The 16,412-nt window shown below is 46.3% G+C and overlaps 1 pseudogene; it reads right to left on the reverse strand.

Annotated features, from left to right (window-relative positions):
- Nucleotides 1–13,881: 13,881 nt before the first annotated feature.
- On the reverse strand, nucleotides 13,882–15,911 carry LOC101009735 (annotated as a pseudogene).
- Between the last annotated feature and the right edge of the window lie 501 nt (nucleotides 15,912–16,412).

Genomic DNA, 16,412 nt, shown 5'->3' on the forward strand with positions numbered 1-16,412 from the left:
AAAAGTTTTAAGAAAAAAAGACTTTCCTCTAGGCCAGGCATGGTGGTTCACACCTGTAATCCCAGCACTTCGGGAGCCCAAGGTAGGTGGATCATCTGAGGTCAGGAGTTGGCAAGACCAGCCTGGCCAACATGGTGAAACCTCATTTCTACTAAAAGTACAAAAATTAACTGGGCGTGGTGGCATGTGTCTGTAGTCCCAGCCACTTAGGAGGCTGAGGCAGGAGGATCACTTGAACCTGGGAGGCAGAGGTTACTGTGATCCAAGATCACGCCACTGCACTCCAGTCTGGGCAACAGAGTAAGACTCTGTCTCAAAAAACCAAAACAAAACAAAAGTTTTAGGAAAAAAAGACTTTCCTTTAGGATTTGTATTCCAGCAATTAGTACCATCCCTGGCAATATGAGGCAAGTGGCAGGCAGACCACAGATGACTTTCCAGTTTTGCTATTTGGTGGCTGTGTGACACTAAAAAGCCTCCTTAACCTCTCTTAGCCTCAGCTCCTTCTTCGGTAAAGGCAGAATTCTCGCCTTGCCTCTCAGGTATTTGTGAGAATTCGGAGGGTAATGCACATCAGAGAAGGGGATGGTTTGTGGTAAATACTGTTTTCCTTCCCAGACCCATATTAAAGGCTCAGAGAATAGTCGTTGGGTGGAGGGGAAACACATCAGGGAAGCACCTTTCAAAACCACTGGGTACGGCCCTTTCTCTGCTCAGCGTTAGTTCTTTCCTCTTCAATAAGTGGCACCATGGCCAGGCATAACAGCTCATGCCTGTTATCCCAGCACTTTGGGAGGCCAAGGCAGGGGGATCACTTGAGCCCAGGAGTTTGAGACCAGCCTGGACAATACGGTGAGACCCAATCTCTACAAAAAAATAAAAATTAGCTGAGCATGGTGGCACATGCCTGTAGTCCCAGCTGTATGGGAGGCTGAGGCAGGAGGATCACTTGAGCCCAGGAAGCAGTGAGCTGTGATCGTGCCATTGCACTCCAGCCTGGGTGACAGATTGAGACCCTGACTCAAAAATAAATACATAAATAAATAAATAAAGCCAGGCACAGTGCTCATGCCTCCAATTCCAGCACTTTGGGAGGCCGAGGCGGGCAGATCACTTGAGGTCAGGAGTTTGAGATCAGCCTGGCCAACATGGCCAGACCCTGTCTCTACTAAAAATACAACAATTAGCCTGGCATGGTGGCTCATGCCTGTAATCCCAGCTACTCAGAGGCTGAGGCAGGAGAATTGCTTGAATCCAAGAGGCGGAGGTTACAGTGAGCCAAGATTGTGCCACTGCACTCCAGCCTGGGCAATAGAGCGAGACTCTGCCTCATAAATAAATAAATCGGCAGCAGAGCTGATTCATTCTGGAGAGAGCCCTGAGGCTCGCGTCCTGCCCAGCACCTTGTAGAGACCTCAGCTTCCTACCCTGAACTCACCTCTTGCTGTCCCCAAACTTACAGAAAAGGACGTTGCCCCTTTGCCAGATGCAACCAGCTGGCTGTCCTCCAGTGCCCTCCAGCGTGTTCTTGGGGAGTCCGCTTCCGTGGGCCCACTTGTCCACTGTCAAAAGCCCTTGGCCGGGAGGGCTTGGTGGCTCACGCCTGTAATCCCAGCACTTTGGGAGGCTGAGGTGGGCAGATCACAAGGTTAGGAGTTTGAGACCAGCTTGGCCAATATGGTGAAACCCCGTGTCTACTAAAAATACAAAAATTGGCTGGGCATGGTGGTGGGTGCCTGTAGTCCAAGCTACTCGGGAGGCTGAGGCAGGAGAATCGCTTGAACCCGGGAGGTAGAGGTTGCAGTGAGCCAAAATCACGTCACTGTACTCCAGCCTGGGAGACAGAGGGAGACTCCGTCTAAAAAAAAAAAAAAAAAAAAAAGCCCTTGTCCAGAAGCCCCTGCAAAGCAAAAGTCTGAGACTCCATCTGCCTTGGTCCTTGGGAGAAGGTGAAATCAGACAAACTGGTTACACCTGAGGCACCTCATTATGCCTCAGTTTTCTCCTCTGTAAAAAGAATTCTTTTTTTGTTTGTTTGTTTGTTTTAAGACGGAGTTTCGCTCTAGTTGCCCAGGCTGGATGGAGTGCAATGGCACGATCTCAGCTTACTGCAACCTCTGCCTCCCAGATTCAAGTGATTCTCCGCCTTAGCCTCCCTAGTAGCTGGGATTACAGGCACCTGTCATCATGCCCAGCTAATTTTTTGTATTTTTAGTAGAGACAGGGTTTTGCTATGTTGGCCAGGCTGGTCTAGAATTCCTGACCTCAAGCGATCCACCCACCTCAGCCTCCCAAAGTGCTGGGATTACACACGTGAGCCACCTCGCCCAGCTTAAAACGGACTTTTAAATACTATTCACTTTATAGGGTTGTGATGAGGCTCTCCTGAGAGGTTTGAGGATGTACGAGGCATATTTGGTACAGTGCCTTGCATATAGTAATTGTTCAGTAAGTGCTCACTATTCTGGTTGTTAGCTGTCATTTAAAATCTCTCCAGCCCTAAATAATCCTCACTGAGCAGTTCAGAAATTGCCAGGGCTCAAGCTCAAGTCTGATTTCCTAGGGCTACTGGGTAACAGACACAATCCTTCATGCAGTTTCTTTTTTTTTCTTCTTCCTTTCTTTTTCTTGGGTTTTTGTTTGTTTGTTTGTTTTGTTTTTGTTGTTTTTGAGACACAGGCTCACACTGTTGCCCAGGCTGAAATATAGTGGCACGATCTTGGCTCACTGCAACCTCTGCCTCCCGGATTCAAGTGAGTCTCATGCCTCAGCCTCCTGGTTAGCCAGGGTTACAGGCCCACACCACCACGCACGGCTAATTTTTGTATTTTTAGTAGAGATGGGGTTTTGCCATGTAGACCAGGCTGGTCTTGAATTCCCGACCTCAAGTGATATACCCACCTTGGCCTCCAAAAGTGCTGGGATTACAGGCATGAGCCACGGCGCCCAGCCCCTTCATGCAGTTTCTCTCACTCAGAATCGAGGAGTCTGCTATTCCATCGACATCTAACCCACTCCTCTAAACCAGCCTGCACTCCCAGCTGGAGAACTACAATCCAATCAGGGATTAAATCTAAATTCCTCCCATCTGATCACTGGGATCCCTACCCATCCAACTCCCCTCCTCCTCCAGAAATGTTACCAATCCCCTAAAGCCTCCAATCACCTGTTGAACCACCAGCCAAGTGCTTACTAATCCCCGTCTCCCAAGCTCAGACACTCCCTGTAATTGATGGACACGCAGCATTGGGAGCTTTCACATTAAGCTCTTACTTTGAAACTTTGAATAAGAAAAAGAGCTGAAAAAAGCGATCTCCAATCTCATTGAGTGGAGTAAGAGCTCAGAGTAGGATGCCCACAGAATAGAATTGCCAAATGTGATGTGTCTCATGATGTGTTTGTTGCATTGTATGTTAGATGTGTTTGGATATATGGGTGTGTATTCTAAACTTCTAGTATCTATCTATCCCTATCTCCATCCTGTCTATCTGTAAAAGTCTTTAAAAGGCTAAAAGTTTCCACTCAAAGGTAAAATAGAGGCTGGAGCTCAGTGGCTCCACCTGTAATCAACACTTTGGGAGGCTAAAGGCAGGAGGAGGATTGCTTGAGACCAGAAGTTCAAGACCAAGACCAGCCCTAGACAACATAAAAGGAGACCCTGTTTCTACAAAATATAAAATTAGCCAGCTATGGTGGTGCACACCTGTAGTCCCAGCTACTTGGGAGGCTGAGGTGGGAGGATTGCTGAGGACAGAGGTGGGGCTGCTTGTGAAGCCATGATTGCTCCACTGCACTCCAGCCTGGATAACAAACTGGGATCTATAAAAAGAAGTGAAATAAGGAACTCATTACCATCCGCGCTGACGAAGGCTGGGAGAATAACTTGTTGTGCAGGATCCTGGTTTCTCTGGAGGGCCTGTTGAAATCTGCTCTGTAGTCAGAAGGGACATGATTGCAGGTGGAGGCTGGAAAAGAGGCTCTTTGGGGGCAGCTGTTTTAGATTTTGGGGTTCAAACCATTTTCGCCAACTTGAAAATAGTATGCTCAAAAACTGTTTATCCAACATCTATCTATCTATCTATCTAACATATCTATCCATATCTATCTATCTGTCTGTCTATCTGTCTGAAATGATTTGCCCCTTAAATTCCTGCTGCTAGCAAACAACTGACTGAGGCTTACTTGGTAGGCTGGGTATTCGATACCTTCAGCACCTCTAGGAGATTAGATACTAGTTTCCATCCCTCATTTTGCTAGGTTGGAAAGTGAGGCACAGAGCAGTTAAGCAGCTGGCTGGAGGTGCACACAGCTGTAGGTGTCAGAGCTGGATTGGGGGAGTCACATCTGATTCCAAATGGCTGACTGCCACTAAGCTCTACTGCCTCCTGGCTGGCTTTCCAGGCAGGAGGGAGTCTTCAGCAGCTTTCACAAATACTGTACCTCCCTCGCCCACAACACACGGAACTCAGTCTCCCCCTGTTGCTTTTCATAGCAAATCCTATGCCCTGTGTTCATACTTTTGACATGCATAAAATCTTGACCCACCATGAGAAAAAAAAATTTTGTTGATGTGTGTGTGTTTTAACCAATAACTTCCACTTTCTGTCTTTCTAAACCATTAGAAGGAAAAACATTTGTTCTCACCCTTCCTATGTTTTTGTTTGCTTGTTTGTTGAGACGGAGTTTCACTCTTGTTGCCCAGGCTGGAGTGCAACGGCACGATCTTGGCTCACTGCAACCTCTGCCTCCCGGGTTCAAGCGATTCTCCTGCCTCAGCCTCCCAAGTAGCTGAGATTACAGGCATGCACCACCACGCCCAGCTAATTTTATATTTTTAGTAGAGAGGAGTTTTTCCATGTTGGTCAGGCTGGTCTCGAACTCCTGACCTTCGGGTGATCTGCCCACCTCAGCCTCCCAAAGTGCTGGGATTACAGGCCTGAGCCACCACACCTGGCCCTCACCCTTCCTATGTAAAACCAAAAGCATTCACTCAATGTCCGTCCACAGCACAGGTTGGAAGCCACTTAGGAGCCCTGGGGGTTGAATCTAGTGAAGAGAATCTGACAATGCTTGGTGCACTTTGGGGTGAATTCATTTTGACACCTCGCTCTGAAGTTTTAGAAATACCATTGTTCTTCATATTGGTGTTTTAGATAGAGGAGGCACGTTAGTTTTCTTTTTCTTTTTCTTTTCTTTTTTTTTTTTTTTTTTTGAGACAGTCTCACTGTATCACCCAGGCTGGAGTCCAGAGGTGCCATCTCAGCTCACTGCAGCCTTGACCTCCCTGGTTCAAGTGATCCTCCCACCTTAGCCTCCCAAGGAACTGGGACTACGGGTGCACACCACCACGCTGGCTAATTTTTGTAGAGATGGGGTTTTGTCATGTTGCCCAGGCTGGTCTTGAACGCCTAGACTCAAGCAATCTTCCTGCTTTGGCCTCCCAAAGAGCTGGGATTACAGGAGTGAGCCACCGCACCCGGCCAAAATGTTCCATGTCTTTATCTGGATGGTGGTTACCTGGGTGTCCATGCAGGTAAAAATGCACTGAGTGGCCGGGCACAGTGGCTCACTCCTATAATCCCAGCACTTTGGGAGGCTGAGGCAGGAGGGCCACTTGAGTCCAGGAGTTTGAGACCAGTGTGAGTAATATGACCAAACCCCATCTCTACTGAAAATACAAAAATTAGCCGGGTATTGTGACTTGGGTCTGTAATCCCAGATACTCAGGAGGCTGAGGCACAAGAATCACTTGAAGCCGGGAGGCGGAGGTTGCAGTGAGCCAAGATTGCACCACTGAACTCCAGCCTGGATGTCAGAGTGAGACCCTGTCTACAAAACAAAAAGCATTGAGTGGCACACTCCAGATTAGAGCACTTCACACTCATTACTGAATACAAATTGCACCTTAAGGTCAGGTGCAGTGGTTCACGCCTATAATCTCAACACTTTGGGAAACCGAGGCAGGCAGATCACCTGAGGTCAGGAGTTCGAGACCAGCCTGGCCAACATGGCAAAATCGCGTCTCTACTAAAAATGCAAAAATTAGCCAGGCATGGTGGCAGGCACCTGTACTCCCAACTACTTGGGAGGCTGAGGCAGGAGAATCCCTTGAACCTGGGAGGTGGAGGTTGCAGTGTGCTGATACTGTGCCACTGCACTCCAACGTGCTTTTTGAGAGAGCGAGACTCGTCTCAAAAAAAAAAATTAAATAAGTTGTATTAATTAAATAAAATAAAGACAATAAAAAGGGAGGAATCTAGGAGAATAAGTTATTTCAAGGGCAAACAAGTTTCATAAAACACACACACACACACACACACACACACACACACACACCCTGTGGTTGTTGTGAGGACTGATGTGGGACGACAGAGGAAGAGAAGGCAGGGAGACCAGAGCTGAAGGTTATTGCATGTTGTCCATGTTTTAATCTCTTAGGCAGGAAAGGGCAAAGACATGCCCTTTTCATTGTCACCAGCTTTACTTTTACCTTTTAAAAGTAAATTGTTGGCTGGGGGCAGTGGCTCACACCTGCCCAGCACTTTGGGAGGCTGAGGCAGGTGGATCACCTGAGGTCAGGAGTTCAAGACCAGCCTGGCCAACATGGTGAAACCCCGTCTCTACTAAAAATACAAAAATCAGCCAGGCCTGGTGGCACACACTTGTCAGCTACTCAGGAGGCTGAGGCACAAGAGAATCACTTGAACCCGGGAGGCAGAGGTTGCAATGAGCTGAGATTGTACCACTGCATGCCAGAGCCTGGGCAACAGAGCGAGACTTTGTCTCAACAACAACAAAAAAGTAAATTGGATCGGAGTGCAGTGACTCACACCTGTAATCCCAACACTTTGGGAGGCCGAGACTGGAGGATTGCTTGAGAAGTCTTCCTGGCTGAAGTGAAGGTTTCCCAGGCTTTCTCACGAGAGAATGTCTTTTAAGTTTACAAAAGGAAAGGCTAAAATTGAATTCTCTGGTATCTTTCTATCTTGCTGAAGCCTGGGGTCTCCCTGGCGGCTGGGCCTGGAGGAGGCAGGAAGTAAATAGCTGTTCTCTGAATGGGCTCTTCCGAGAAACGGGAATGCCTCACTGTATTCACTGCAAGAAACACAGGACCTCAAAGCTCTGGGGCCCAACCGGGAACTACACAAGTGGTTCCTTTTCCAGAAAGCCCACTCATAAGGTGCAGAGGCGTCCAATTTCCCAGGAACATATGGCACAGTGAGAGGCGAGTCTTCCCCACCCAGAAGCTCAGGACAGTGTCATCACTCACAGAGGCATCGATGGGAGGGCTGAGCTCAGGAACCCACGAGAGGCTCAGGGTGCTGCCATGAGCTTAGATCCTAGACTTGAGGGGGCTGAAAGGTCACCAGGCTAAGATTTAGGGCTAACACAGAGGAGACAAGCCAACGCTGAGTCACTTTGAAGCTTGAAATCAGGGTTTTTAACCCCCAAGCTATTGACATTTTAGACCAGAAAATTACTTATTGTGGGGGCTGTTCTGTGCATTATGGGGTGTTCAGCAGCATCCCTGGTCGCTATCCACTAGATAACCGTAGCATCCCCCTCCCCCCAAGGTGACAACCAAAAATATCTCCAGGCCGGGCACACTGGCTCACGCCTGTAATCCCAGCACTTTGGGAGGCCGAGGTAGGCAGATCACCCGAGGTCAGGAGTTCAAGACCAGCCTGGCCAACATGGCGAAACCCCATCTCTACTAAAATTACAAAAATTAGCCAGACGTGGTGGCAGGCGCCTGTAATCCCAGCTACTCGGGAGGCTGAGGCAGGAGAATCACTTGAACCCACGAGGTAGAGGTTGCAGTGAGCTGAGACCATGCCATTGCACTCTAGCCTGGGCAACAAGAGCGAATCTCCATCTCAAAAAAAAAAAAAAAAAAAAAGTCCCCAGATTTTTGTGAAATGTCATCTTGGGGGGCAGTATCTCCCTGGATTGAGAACCACTGCTTTAGATAAAAGCAAAATCTTACGCCGGGTGCAGTGGCTCACACCTGTAATCCCAGCACTTTGGGGGGCTGAGGTGGGCGGATCATTTGAGGTCAGGAGTTCGAGACCAGCCAGACCAACATGGTGAAACCCCGACTCCACTAAAAATACAAAATTAGCTGGGTGTGGTGGCACGCGACTGTAATCCCAGTGACTTGGGAGGCTGAGGCAGGAGAATCACTTGAACCTGGGAGGCGGAGGTTGCAGTGAGCCTAGATCGCGCCATTGTACCCAGCCTGGGCAACAAAAGTGAATCTCCATCTCAAAAAAAAAGAAAAAAAAAAGAAGCAAAATCTTAGACTTGTCCATTTTGGGGCCATTGCCTGAAATCTTGGACAAAGGCCTAAATGACCAGTTAAAATACCAGTATCTGAGCCCCACTGTTAGGCTGAAGCAAACCGAGGAGGCAATTAATTATGTGTTGCCTAACTTGCTTCTCCCTTGCAGTTTCAATTGCATTAGGCAGCCAGCTTCCCTTCCTCTCCACGGTTTGAATTGTTGCTGTGCCGGGCAAAAACTGCGGCTGGTCCACCCCAGAGCTGGCCTCATTTCAATAACAGCCGGGAGGACTGGCATGGGGCTTTCCAAGCTTAATTAGCTCATGTTTGTAAAGTTCCTTAGGAAGCTCAGGCCAGTATGCTATGGGAAGTCCAAGTTACTAGGATTCTCGCCACACTTAAAAAAAGAACATTCCCGCATAAAAAGGCTGGTAGAGCCAGAAAAGAGCGCCTCAGAGCGTGTGTGTGAATAGCGAAGGGTCCTTGTGAACCACATTTGAGACCGTAAAGAAAGAGAGTAATGCATTCCAACTTTCAGGCCCTCCTCCTATTCTCTAGAGCAGGAAATTATGTAAAGTATTTCCTGAACAGCTGAAGTATGTTAGAAACCTGCTAGCATCCTCCACAGTATCTCCAGGAAATGGACACCGAAGAATTTCTTTGCAACGAGAAACTATTTGAGCTCTACTGGCCATTTCTACCTGAATGAGTTGGATACTCTCAGCCTGGGACGTGGAGAATACAATCTTCTTAGATCATGTTTATGTCAAACTCAGCATCCTACAGCAAGAACACACACGGGAAAATAATTCCCCTTGTGTATGCACATCTATATGAAGAACTTTCTTCGTGTGTGTGTGTATATATATAGTATATATGCACATATACACATATATAGTATACATACACATATATTAGTATACATCAAGAGAGACGGAGACAGAATGAAGAACTTTCTTTGTTAGGTAATTTAGCAATGTCAGTAATAGCATGCTAGTTAGTTATTCCCGCTCGGTCTTCGGGTGGGGCAAGAATGAGGTCAGCCTCTTCTGTTTTAGGCAGAATTCTAGAACATGCAACAAAAGGAAACTGCTTGGCCCCATCCCACCTCTAGAGATTTGTCCTCTCCAAGGCCTGCCTATAAATCTCCCAGGGTGGGGATCCAGGAGCATGGTGCCCCGGCAAGCCAAGCTTGAACCTCCCAAGCAAATCAGCGTCGGAATGTTGGTGGGGTCACAGGATCAAGAGCCATCTGGGAGCCAGCTGTGACTTGGGCTGATTCCCATGGTTTCCTATGAGAAGGGCGAGTGTGATCACTACAGCAGAAATACCAAAGAAAAATGGCAATTGTTACCTCCCGAGCAAAGAACAAGGCCTAGAGCAGAGCCAGTTCCTACAGAGAATGACAGATCGGAATATGCTGGCGAAGGCCAGGCAAGTTCTGTGCTTCCTAACCAGTTAGAAGCCCTTCCTCCCGCGGCGGCCGAGCTGGGATCCAGAGCTTGGGAAGTGTGGGACCTGCCTCTCTGAGACCTGGCTGTCAGCAGGAGGATGAGGAGCCAAACACATCCCATTGTTACCACCCACCCTCTGGGGCTTGCAGGGAAACTGCACTCCTGGCCGAACGAGAAATATAAACCCTTGCCATCTTCTCTTTCCGGGGACAAAGGCACCACAGATTTTTAGTATTTTATCATGCTTTTGGAACGAATGTCAACCAAATGCCATCTTTTAGGGACAGCAGCTAAAACGCCTGTTCAACTGGAGTTCTTTAGTCAAATGGCCGTTACCTTCAGTGATCTGAGGTCTTAAATTACTTAGGCTCAGGGAGTGATATTAGAAAAAAAAAAAGTGGCTGGGTGCAGTGGCTCATGCCTATAATCGCAGCACTTTGGGAGGCTGCCGTGGGCAGATCACAAGGTCAGGAGTTTGAGGCCAGCCTGGCCAACATGGTGAAACCCTGTCTCTAAAAATACAAAAATTACCTGGACACGGTGGTGCATGCCTGTAATCTCAGCTACTCAGGAGGCTGAGGCAGGAGAATCACTTGAACCCAGAAGGTGGAGGTTCCAATGAGCTGAGATCATGCCATTGCACTCTAGCCTGGGCAACAAGAGCAAGACTCTGCCAAAAAAAAAAAAAAAGAGAGAGAATAAGCACATTTACAAATGTGTAGAAAATAGGCCGGGCACGGTGACTCACATCTGTAATCCCAGCACTTTGGGAGGCCGAGGTAGGTGGATCACCTGAGGTCAGGAGTTTGAGACCAGCCTGGCCAACATGGTGAAACTCCGTCTCCTACTAAAAATACAAAAATTAGCTGGGCATGGTGGCAGGCACCTGTGATCCCAGCTACTCGGGAGGCTGAGGTGGGAGAATTGCTTGAACCTGGGAGACGGAGGTTGCAGTGAGCCAATATTTCGCCACTGCACTCCAGTCTAGGCAACAGAGTGAGACTTCGTCTCAAAAGAAGCCAAAAAGGAGAGGAGAGGAGAGGAGAGGGCAGGGGAGGGGAGGGGAGGGGAGGGGAAGAGAGGAAAGGGCAGGGGAGGGGAGGGGAGGGGAGGGGAGGGGAGGGGAGGGGAGGAAAGAAAAGAGAAGAAAAGAAAAGAAAAGAAAGAAAAGGAACTACACCTGAAGCTTGTAATATTTTGAAGGTAGCTCTACCTTTGAGAACCTAATTTTCCCCAGGCTATGATTCCCTTTCTTTGAAAATTACCCACATGTATTTAACAGTAAACTTTGCATACAGTTTCAGATGTTCAGGAGCCCCATAACCTACCTTGGATCTCAGGTTACACAGGTTAAGAATTTTTATTCAGGCCGGGCGCAGTGGCTCATGCCTGTAATCCCAGCACTTTGGGAGGCCGAGGTGGGCGGATCACGAGGTCGGGAGATCGAGGCCATCCTGGCTAACACGGTGAAACCCCGTTTCAACTAAAAATACAAAAAAATTAGCTGGGCGTGTTGGCAGGCGCCTGTAGTCCCAGCTACTCGGGAGGCTGAGGCAGGAGAATGGCGTGAACCTGGGAGGCGGAGCTTGCAGTGAGCCGAGATCACGCCACTGCACTCCAGCCTGGGCGACAGAGCCAGACTCCATCTCAAAAAAATAAAAAAAAAAGAAAGAAAAAGACCATCTCATTTCTACATGTTTTTCTGCATTTCTCCTGTATTTCAATAGTTTTGCTATTAAAATACATATTTTTTGCAGCCACAATCAGGAGATGCCTTCCAGATGTCATACCTTGACCATTAATTTTAATTTTGAATTGATTCAAAGTTTTCTTATTCATCCAGTCTTTCCTCATATTCCCTTGTTTTTATGGATAAGCTTCCAATATTTCTACCTAAACTTGTTCAAGTTCTAAACATGAGTTTCTTAATAGTAGAATATATGGCTTTGTGGTTGCTGTCTCAACAGTCAAGTGTTTGATCATTTGAGAAACTTCATTAACACTAGTATTAGGGGCCTATCAGGTATTGATACTGACAAGCTTCCATCACCAAGTTGGACTTGGGTGGTTCAGTCCTGTTTTCATGGCCAATGAGAAGTTAGGTGAGGAGGTGCTCCAATTATTCTGTCCAATAGAATTAAGAGAAAGGGAACCAGTGGGCACAGGAAGACAGCTGGACCTCTCACTGGGATACTGCAAAGGCTAACAGCCAGTCTAGGAACTTAGTCACAGTCGGCCCTCCTTGAGCCAGTTCCACTGTTCAGAGAGCTATGCCAAGCCCCTAAAAGACCTGAAGGCTGACAAAACATCTGACTTTTGGGTAGAATCCTATCATTAAGTTTATAAACAATCCAGTATGGTGATCTCATGTTGATTTGTATCTGATTGATAAGGGGGAAAAAAGGGAAGAGTATAATAAACTTAGCCTAGAAGGTAAAATAAATCAAAACAAGGGTCGGTCTGTGTAAGAACAAACAGAAATCTTTGGTGTTAAAAGGTTGGAGGCAGCCGGGTGCAGTGGCTCATGCCTGTAAATCCCAGAACTTTGGGAAGCTGAGGCAGGAGGATAGCTTGAGGCCAGGAATTTGAGACCAGCCTGGGCAACATAGCGAGACTTTGCTTCTTCAGTTATTATGGCTATTCCCAACAACAAAAAATTTGGAATAGCTGTAATACTTATCTGGGATATTTCTATTATATAGGAATTAGTGTCTATACTTTTCTTATGCCAGGCACTTAGCTGCCCCACCAAAAGGTCTTTCACTGACATAATAAAGAGGCAAGATTTGAATTCAGACAGATCTGGCTCTTAAATACTAGTCCATTTCACTGCACCATGCTACCTCCCACAACTAGGATGGGAAAAGACATTTACAATTGTGAAAAGCCTGGAATGCACGAACTGATCAGTTTAAGAGGGTTCGATGCATACACCTCCTACACAATGTTATGAAACTGTCCCAAATATTTAGGAGGAACTGAGCGTTTACAGACACTAGAATTAGCTTTCAAACTAGGCCAACAACATGTTGTTTAACATACAAGTGCTCAAAATTAAATTGTACTTCTGCCCTCAGAAAACCCTAGTTGATAGCTTGGGTGTTTCTTATCATCTTTATTAGCTGGGGTTATGAAACTTAAATGGGTGATGTTGCTGAAACACTTTTCTCTAACACTTTCCCATGGGGAGTTAGAGGGAGGCTGCATGATTTGGCCGGGTTTTGTTCATCACAAGTTAGGTCAACAGCCCAATCCCAAAAGAAAGCACCATTAATGAAATGACACGTTTCAAGGGCTTTCCAAAATCAGTCCACCGGGTTTTGGCAAGCTCCAGCAAGGGTGGAGAGGGGTAAGGGGCAGCCAGGCCTTAATGGCCTTCTGAACTTGGGTCCTGTATCTGACAAGGTTTCCAATGGCTCATATGAACAAAACTGACTTTGCTGTTATGCAATTGAAGAGGCCAAATGCTGAAATAAAAATCTTACTTAACAACGAGGATTTACAATAACAAAAAATTATCCTGAGCTTTTTCTTCAGTGATGCAGCCACAGATGAGAGAAAAAAAAATCAACATTAGGAAACAGAATGTTGCTTTCCTTTGTTCTAAAAATAATCAAGTAGCTTGATTATTTTTAGCCAAAATGCAATATAGCAATGAAAGAATCAATACTTCGTGAAATGTTTCACACTGATGTCCAATCTTTTAATGTTACCCTTTTAAGATTATTTCAACAAGCAAAATAAGTGTTAGCAGTTTTTACTTTGATAATTGCCAAATGATATTAGGAATATTACCTTTCCTCTCTTGCTTACAACAAAAACAAATACAAAAATGAAAGTTATTGGTAAAAACATATATAATTTATCAAAGTTTTTTTTTTTTTTTTTTTTTTTTTTTTGAGATGGAATCTTGCTCTTGTCATCCAGACTGGAGTGCAGTGGTGCAATCTTGGCTCACTGCAACATCTACCTCCCGCCCCCACGCCCAGTTAATTTTTTGTATTTTTAGTAGAGACAGGGTTTTGCCATGTTGGGCAGGCTGGTCTCGAACTCCTGACCTCAGATGATCTGCCTGCCTCGTCCTCCCAAAGTGCTGGGATTAACAGTGAGCCACCATGCCCAGCCTATCAAAGTCTTTTTTTTTTTTTTCTTTTTTTTCCTTTTTTTTTTGTTTAATTTATTGAAGACCACCTCCCTACAATTTCCAGAGAGAAAATACAAAACAAGAAACAGACTTGATTTCAAATACATAACCAGGTGCTGGAGTTTAAAGCATTGCTGATAACATTGTTACAGAAGAATGACAGCTTACTCCAGGGCACTTCAGTATTCCTGAGGAGTAAACATGATTTCTCCTGTCCTCCCACTGGGATGTTCTCAACTGAAGTCACTGCTCCTGCTCGTTGACATATTTTCCATGTAGAAGATACGGAGCCTGGAAATCATGCTGACAGTTGGAGTAAGCCATTCCTAATCCCGTGCCGGAACTGAAGGCTAATGGCCACATTCTTCTTTTAAAGAAGGTAAGTGAGAAAACAATTCCTAATCCAAAATCAGTACCTATCGTCACCACCGCATCTGCCAGGCACCAGTCCCACTTCCTGCCAACCACCCATGCCTCCAGCTTTCCTCTCCGCCGGCCCCGCGCTCTGTAACCCTATCAAAGTCTTAAATGACGTTTCAAACTGCTAGATGGCCGGGCACGGTGGCTCACACCTGTAATCCCAGCACTTTGGGAGGCCAAGCCGGGTGGATCACTTGAGGTCAGGAGTTTGAGACCAGCCTGGCCAACATGGCAAAACCCCATCTCTAATAAAAATACAAAAGTTAGCCTGGTGTGGTGGCAGGAACTTGTAATCCTGGCTACTTGGGAGGCTGAGGCAGGAGAATCGCTTAATCTGGGAGATGGAGGTTGCTGTGAGCCAAGATCGCGCCACTGCACTCCAGCCTGGGCAACAAGAGTGAAACTCTGTCTTGAAAAAAAAGAAAGAAAGAAAGAAAGAAACCCCATCTCTACTAAAAATACAAAAATTGGTGGGCGCGGTGGCTCACGCCTCTAATCCCAGCACTTTGGGAGGCTGAGGACAGCGGATCACGAGATCAAGAGATCAAGACCATCCTGGCTAACATGGTGAAACCCTATCTCTACTAAAAATACAAAATATTAGCTGGGCATGGTGGCGAGTGCCTGTAGTCCCAGCTACTCGGGAGGCTGAGGCAGGAGAATGGCGTGAACCCGGGAGGTGGAGATTACAGTGAGCCAAGATCGCGCCACTGCACTCCAGCGTGGGAGACAGAGCGAGACTCCGTCTCAAAAGAAAAAAAAAATTACTCAAGTGTGGTGGTGGGAGCCTGTAGTCCCACCTACTCGGGAGGCTGAGGCAGGAGAATCGCTTGAGCCCGGGAGGCTGAGGTTGCGGTGAGCCAAGATCACGCCACTGAACTCCATCCAGCCTGGGCAACAAGAGCGAGACTCCGTCTCAAAAAAAAAAAAAAAGAAAAGAAAAAAAGAAAAAATAAAGAGATTTCAAACTACTAGGAAACTAAAAATGTTAGTACATTAATAAATCATTGGCAATTTAGACATTAACACTACAAGAGGGAGAAGTTGGTGGCTACATAATGTTTTTATCGTGACTTTTACAAATCAAGCTGGTTATAAAGTCATTCTGTCATTCTCAAAGATATTAAGTTACCCACATATAAATTAAATAAAAATCTCCCAATGCCTCTATGGATCTAACGACTCCAAGGAAACTAGCATGTTAAGCATTTTATCTAAAATATGAAAAAAAACTTTTTTGGAAACCAGCTATCTGCTGCTCATTACCTCACTATTGAGTCATGCCTCCTTTAACAAATCCAGACCTTACACTTTCTATCCTGTCTTTTACACCAGTCCCTCTGAAGCCATTAAAACTCTCCCATGTTAAAGCAAAAATCTAGGATGTCCAGGTTTACTTCCCCATCACCTTTTCTCAAGCTGAAGACTTTTGGATTCAGTATCCAAGAAGGGACTCGGGGAGAGGAAGAGAGGAGCAAGTAAGTAGGAAAGGAAGGGCCGTCTGTACTGTTAATGTCTCTTCCCCCTTCCCTTTATGGCAGCCTTTGTACAGGAAAAGCTGAGAAAGTAATCCACGGTTCCAAACAAAATGCTCTATGCTTACGAGGACCATGTGTAACACAGGGGTTTAGTGCTCCATTTTATTTTTTGTTGTTTTTTTGTGTGTTTTTGTTTTGTTTTTGAGACAGGGTCTCATTCTGTCTCCCAGGTTGGAGTGAAATGGCGCGATCTCAGCTCACTGCAACCTCCGCCACCCAGGTTCAAGCGATTCTTCTGCCTCGGCCTCCCAAGTAGATTACAGGCACCCACCACCGCATCCCACTAATTTTTGTTTTGTGTTTTTTTTTTTTTTAAAGTAGAGACAGGGTTTCACCATGTTGGCCAGGCTGGTCTCAAACTCCTGACCTCTAGTGATCTGCCTGCCTCAACCTCCCAAAGTGCATCATAGTCGTGAGCCACCGCACCCGGCCTAGTGTCCCATTTTAGCAACTTGGCTGTAGGGGGTGCTTGAAATAAGTATTAGCCAGTGCTCTATACCTAAACAAGGTAAGGATTAAACATCATTCCATGGAAGGATTTTAAAACACAACTGTTACCTGCAAAAGGCAAAATA

The sequence above is a fragment of the Papio anubis genome, chromosome 17, assembly GCF_008728515.1.
Source record: "Papio anubis isolate 15944 chromosome 17, Panubis1.0, whole genome shotgun sequence".
In the NCBI taxonomy this organism is placed as follows: Eukaryota; Metazoa; Chordata; class Mammalia; order Primates; family Cercopithecidae; genus Papio; species Papio anubis.